The 6,649-nt window shown below is 46.2% G+C and overlaps 1 pseudogene; it reads left to right on the top strand.

The window, feature by feature from the left end:
* The first annotated feature begins 717 nt into the window (after positions 1-717).
* The window catches only part of LOC112072279 (perforin-1-like), a 60,624-nt pseudogene continuing 54,692 nt past the window's right edge, over positions 718-6,649 (top strand).

The following is a 6,649-nucleotide window of genomic DNA, read 5'->3' as shown; positions in this document are numbered from 1 at the left end:
TAGAGTATGGACACTCACACATACACACACAGTATGGACACACACACACACACACTAGTATGGACACACACACACACACACTAGGTATGGACACACACACACACACAGTATGGACAACACACACACAGTATTGTCACACACACACACACACACACTAGTATGGACACACACACACACACAGTATGGACACACACACAACAGTATGGATACACACACACACAGTATGGACACACACACACACACACTAGTATTGGACACACACACACACACAGTATGGACACACACACACACAGTTATGGACAAAACAAACACACACAGTATGGACACACACACACGGTATGGACACACACAGGTTATTCTGATGTTCAGAAGCTATTTTTGGTCATAGAAACAGGATCCACTGGTGCTCAATTTAGTCTCGTAGCAAAGGGTCTGAAAACTTATGTAAATAAGGTATTTATTTTAATACATTTGTACATTTGTAAAAAAAAAAATATTTAATCAATTTTTGAATAAGGCAAACAAAATGTGGAAAAAGTCAAGGGGTCTGAAGACTTTCCGTATGCACTGTACATAGAGCTTTTCATTTCAAGTAACAAAGACCTTCACATCATGGAGTTTAAACAGCCTCTCTCCTTTTCTCTCTCCCCACACCTCTCACTTTCTCTGCCTCTTTCTTCCCCACACCTCTCATACTCGCTCTCCTGCTATTTCTCTCTCTCTCTCTCTCTCTCTCTCTCTCTCTCTCTCCCTTTAGTTCAGTCATGACCTTCCCAGCCCTTCCCATCTACTCCCTTCCTCTCCTCCTTCTCCTTTCTCACCTGGACTCCACCCTCACCTGTCGTACTGGCAGGAAATCCCAGTGTGACTCCGCCCCCTTCGTCCCCGGTCACAACCTGGCAGGGGAGGGGTTTGACGTGGTGACCCTGAAACGTAAAGGGGCCTACCTYATAGACCTGAAGACCTACCTGTCRCCCAYTYAAACCTGTACACTGTGTAGTAACCCCCTATACGGGAATGAGCTGCAGAAAATACCCCTGTCTGTTGTAGACTGGAGGCCCTACAGCCACTGTACTGAGGATATCTCCAGCCACTCCCATGCCTCTGTCAGGTGAGTAGGATAGTTTCTGTCTGTTTACTTGATGGAAATGTTCTTTTTTGGACAGTAAACATATCTCCTCTCCTCTCCTCACCTATCCTCTCCTCTTCTCTCCTCCAGTAACCTGGCACAGTCCACTACCAACGAGATCTCTACAAAATGGAAGGGGGGTTTGAGTAATGAGGCGAAGGTGTCTGTAAGCGTACCTGTGGGACCGGTGAMTGRYYGTGTGGAGAAGGATGTGGGCGCTAGCATAGAGATGGGAGGYTCCCAGTCTGATGTAGCCATCTTTGCCAKAACSAAGACCAAAGAGGACCGCCACTCTTTCTTCTCACAGAATCGCCGCTGCCGTCACTACAGGTAATAATAATAATTATTATGATTTGTTCAACTTTTATAGCGCTTCCCTTGCAGATAAAACACATGCATTTCACAGGTAATCTTGTGTGATAACATATGACAACATTTTAAAGCAACATGTGATAACATGAAACTATACATGTGAAAACATGATCTCATGTGATTCATTTTTTTCAACATGGGGATGCAAAATGTCAAAATGACAACATTTTAGCAAGACAAAAACCTCCAGGGGACCATTCAACAGCATCCCAAGGACGTCCTAAAAACGTCCTCAAGGACATCCCTGGAACAAACCAGGAACAAGGCAGAACCTCCAGGGAACAATGACAAAACGTTCTGAGAACATCCCAAAGAACGTCCTTACGTCCTCGAAAAGAAAACGGGAACTAGACAAAAACCTCCAGGGGACCATGCAACTGCAACCCAAGAACATCCTAAAAATGTCATCGGGGACATCCCTGGGACAAACCGGGAACTAGACAAAAAAAAAACATAATTTATGTTATGGCTGGGCGCTGCTGGTGAAGAAGTCAGGTGCAGGAGAGCAGAGAACAGACACTTTATTTGGCAGGAGAGAATAACAGCAGGACGCAGCTGCATCATCCTCCATCCAAAATTAGGCAAAAGTGTAAATGCGCCAAAATAGACCTGATAAAGTTAACAAAGTAACAATCTTCGTGTAACAATAAACACGGAACAAACCAGCTTACGCGAACAAACACCACGTAACACAAAACAATCCTACACAAAGACATGATGGGGAACAGAGGAATAAATACATATGAATTGATTGGGGAATGAAAACCAGGTGTGCAGGGAACAAGACAAAACAAATTGATACAAGAAAAATGGAGCGGCGATGGCTAGAAAGCCGGTGATGTCGACCGCCGAACGCCACCCGAACAAGAGAGGAGCCGACTTCGGCGGAAGTCGTAACAATTTCTAAACCTTTTTTTTTATTCTTCCTACATTTTAGGACTTTGTCAAGCAACTAGTTACCGACTTAACAACCTCATTTACAATTATTTCTGGAGGAATTAAAAATAATCTCTCTTTTGTATACTAGTGGTGCGTGGCTGAGCGAAGAATGTGCTCTCAATAGCAAAAAAAGACTTGTGGAGGTCTACAATTATTTTTCTGAGGTCTTGGCTGATTTCTTTTGATTTTCCCATGATGTCAAGCAAAGAGACACTGAGATTGAAGGTAGGCCTTGAAATACATCCACAAGTAAACCTCCAATTGACTCAAATGATGTCAATTAGCCTATCAGAAGCTTCTAAAGCCATGACATCATTTTCTGGAATTTTCCAAGCTGTTTAAAGGCACANTGTCAATTAGCCTATCAGAAGCTTCTAAAGCCATGACATCATTTTCTGGAATTTTCCAAGCTGTTTAAAGGCACATTCAACTTAGTGTATGTGAAATTCTGACCCACTGGAATTGTGATTCCGTGAATTATAAGTTAAATAATCTGTCTGTAAACATTTCTTGGGACAATTAATTGTGTCATGCACAAATGTAGATGTCCTAACCGACTTGCCAAAACTCTAGTTTGTTGACAAGAAATGTGTGGAGTGGTTGAAAATGAGTTTTAATGACTCCAACATAAGTGTATGTAAACTTCTGACTTCAACTGTAAATACAGAAGATAAAAAACTATTCATATCTAACTCCCTTCATCTGCATTAATCTGAGGACACAGGATAGTATTTCAATGAGACACTTAATTTCAACCAGTTGTCACGCCCTGACCATGGAGATCTTTTTTATGTCTCTATTTTGGTTGGTCAGGGTGTGAGTTTGGGTGGGCATTCTATGTCTGGTGTTCTATGTTATTCTATGTTTTGTATTTCTATGTGTTTGGCTTGGTATGGTTCCCAATCAGAGGCAGCTGTCTATCGTTGTCTCTGATTGAGAACCATACTTAGGTAGCCTGTTCCCACCCGTGTTTGTGGGTAGTTGTTTCCTGTTTTGTGTATTGCACCTTGCAGAACTGTTCGTTTGTCGTTTTGTTGTTTTGTTCAAGTGTTCGTATTTATTAAAAGTAATATGGACACTTACCACGCTGCACCTTGGTCCTCTTCCCCTTCTCCCGACGACGTCCGTTACACCAGTGGAGAATGTGAAACCCTTTTTTGAAGGAAGTTCATTATCCAGGTGTTATAAATACATAAATCCATTATAATTATGATAATTGTTGACCCGACCAAGTGACATTACATTTACATTTACATTTAAGTCATTTAGCAGACGCTCTTATCCAGAGCGACTTACAAATTGGTTCTTAGCACTCTGGGAGGAGGACAATGGAGTTGTCAACCGTGATGGCGAGATCATGGAACGGGCAGTCCTTCCCGGGAGGAAGAGCAGCTCCGTCTTGCCGAGGTTCAGCTTGAGGTGGTGGTCCGTCATCCACACTGATTGTCTGCCAGACATGCAGAGATGCGATTCGCCACCTGGTTATCAGAGGGGGGAAAGGAGAAGATGAATTGTGTGTCGTCTGCATAGCAATGATAGGAGAGACCATGTGGAGGATATGACAGAGCCAAGTGACTTGGTGTATAGCGAGAATAGGAGGGCCTAGAACAGAGCCCTGGGGGCCACCAGTGGTGAGAGCACGTGGTGCGGAGACAGATTCTGCCACGCCATCTGGTAGGAGCGACCTGTCAGGTAGGACGCAATCCAAGCGGTGGGCCGCGCCGGAGATGCCCAACTCGGAGAGGGTGGAGAGGAGGATCTGATGGTTCACAGTATCAACGGCAGCCGATAGGTCTAGAAGGATGAGAGCAGAGGAGAGAGAGTTAGCTTTAGCAGTGCGGAGGCGCTCCGTGACACAGAGAAGAGCAGTCTCAGTTGAATGACTAGTCTTGAAACCTGCTGATTTGGATCAAGAAGGTCATTCTGAGAGAGATAGCAGGAGAGCTGGCCAAGGACGGCACGTTCAAGAGTTTTGGAGAGAAAAGAAAGAAGGGATACTGGTCTGTAGTTGTTGACATCGGAGGGATCGAGTGTAGGTTTTTTCAGAAGGGGTGCAACTCTCGCTCTCTTGAAGACGGAAGGGACGTAGCCAGCGGTCAAGGATGAGTTGATGAGCGAGGTGAGGTAAGGGAGAAGGTCTCCGGAAATGGTCTGGAGAAGAGAGGAGGGGATAGGGTCAAGCGAGCAGGTTGTTGGGCGGCGCCGTCACAAGACGCGAGATTTCATCTGGAGAGAGAGGGGAGAAAGAGGTCAAAGCACAGGGTAGGGCAGTGTGAGCAGAAACCAGCGGTGTCGTTTGACTTAGCAAACGAGGATCGGATGTCGTCGACCTTCTTTTCAAAATGGTTGAGCGAAGTCATCCGCAGAGAGGGAGGAGGGGGGAGGGGGAGGAGGATTCAGGAGGGAGGAGAAGGTGGCAAAGAGCTTCCTAGGGTTAGAGGCAGATGCTTGGAATTTAGAGTGGTGAGAAGTGGCTTTAGCAGCAGAGACAGAAGAGGAGAATGTAGAGAGGAGGGAGTGAAAGGATGCCAGGTCCGCAGGGAGGCGAGTTTTCCTCCATTTCCGCTCGCTGCCCGGAGCCCTGTTCTGTGAGCTCGCAATGAGTCGTCGAGCCACGGAGCAGGAGGGGAGGACCGAGCCGGCCTGGAGGATAGGGACATAGAGAGTCAAAGGATGCAGAAAGGGAGGAGGGAGGGTTGAGGAGGCAGAATCAGGAGATAGGTTGGAGAAGGTTTGAGCAGAGGGAAGAGATGATAGGATGGAAGAGGGAGAGAGTAGCGGGGGAGAGAGAGAAAGGTTGGGACGGCGCGATACCATCCGAGTAGGGGCAGTGTGGGAGTGTTGGATGAGAGCGAGAGGGAAAAGGATACAAGGTAGTGGTCGGAGACTTGGAGGGGAGGTGCAATGAGATTAGTGGAAGAACAGCATCTAGTAAAGATGAGGTCAAGCGTATTGCCTGCCTTGTGAGTAGGGGGGAGGTGAGAGGGTGAGGTCAAAAGAGGAGAGGAGTGGAAAGAAGGAGGCAGAGAGGAATGAGTCAAAGGTAGACGTGGGGAGGTTAAAGTCACCAGAACTGTGAGAGGTGAGCCATCCTCAGGAAAGGAACTTATCAAGGCGTCAAGCTCATTGATGAACTCTCCAAGGGAACCTGGAGGGCAATAAATGATAAGGATGTTAAGCTTGAAAGGGCTGGTAACTGTGACAGCATGGAATTCAAAGGAGGCGATAGACAGATGGTTCAGGGGAGAAAGAGAGAATGTCCACTTGGGAGAGATGAGGATCCCAGTGCCACCACCCCGCTGACCAGAAGCTCTCGGGGTGTGCGAGAACACGTGGGCAGACGAGGAGAGAGCAGTAGGAGTAGCAGTTGTTATCTGTGGTAATCCATGTTTCCGTCAGTGCCAAGAAGTCGAGGGACTGGAGGAAGCATAGGCTGAGATGAACTCTGCCTTGTTGGCCGCAGATCGGCAGTTCCAGAGGCTGCCGGAGCCTGGAACTCCACGTGGGTCGTGCGCGCTGGCCACCAGGTTATAGTGGCAGCGACCACGCGGTGTGAAGCGTTTGTATGGTCTGTGCAGAGGAGGAGAGAAGAGGGATAGACAGACACATAGTTGACAGGCTACAGAAGAGGCTACGCTAATGCAAAGGAGATTGGAATGACAAGTGGACTACACGTCTCGAATGTTCAGAAAGTTAAGCTTCGTTGCAAAAGATCTTATTGACTAAAATGATACAGTACTGCTGGCTGGTGAAGTAGGCTAGCTAGCAGTGGCTGCGTTGTTGACTTTGTTCGAAAGTGTAGCTGGCTAGGTAACTCGATAACCTCGATAATTACTCTAATAATTTACTCTAAACTACACAATTATCTTGGATACAAAGACAGCAAAGACAACTATGTAGCTAGCTAACACTACACTAATCAAGTCGTTCCGTTGTAATGTAATAGTTTCTACAGTGCTGCTATTCGGTAGAAGTTGGCTAGCTGGCTAGCTAGCAGTGTTGCAGTGTTGACTAGGTAGGAGAACGTCGGCGCGGCGTACGAAAATAGCTGGCTAGCTAACCTCGATAATTACTCTAAACAACACAATTATCTTAGATACAAAGACAGCAAAGACAACTATGTAGCTAGCTAACACTACACTAATCAAGTCGTTCAAGTCGTTCCGTTGTAATGTAATAGTTTCTACAGTGCTGCTATTCGGTAGAAGT

The sequence above is a fragment of the Salvelinus sp. IW2-2015 genome, unplaced genomic scaffold, assembly GCF_002910315.2.
Source record: "Salvelinus sp. IW2-2015 unplaced genomic scaffold, ASM291031v2 Un_scaffold1877, whole genome shotgun sequence".
NCBI lineage: Eukaryota > Metazoa > Chordata > Actinopteri > Salmoniformes > Salmonidae > Salvelinus > Salvelinus sp. IW2-2015.
This window is presented reverse-complemented; position numbering and strand designations above follow the sequence as displayed.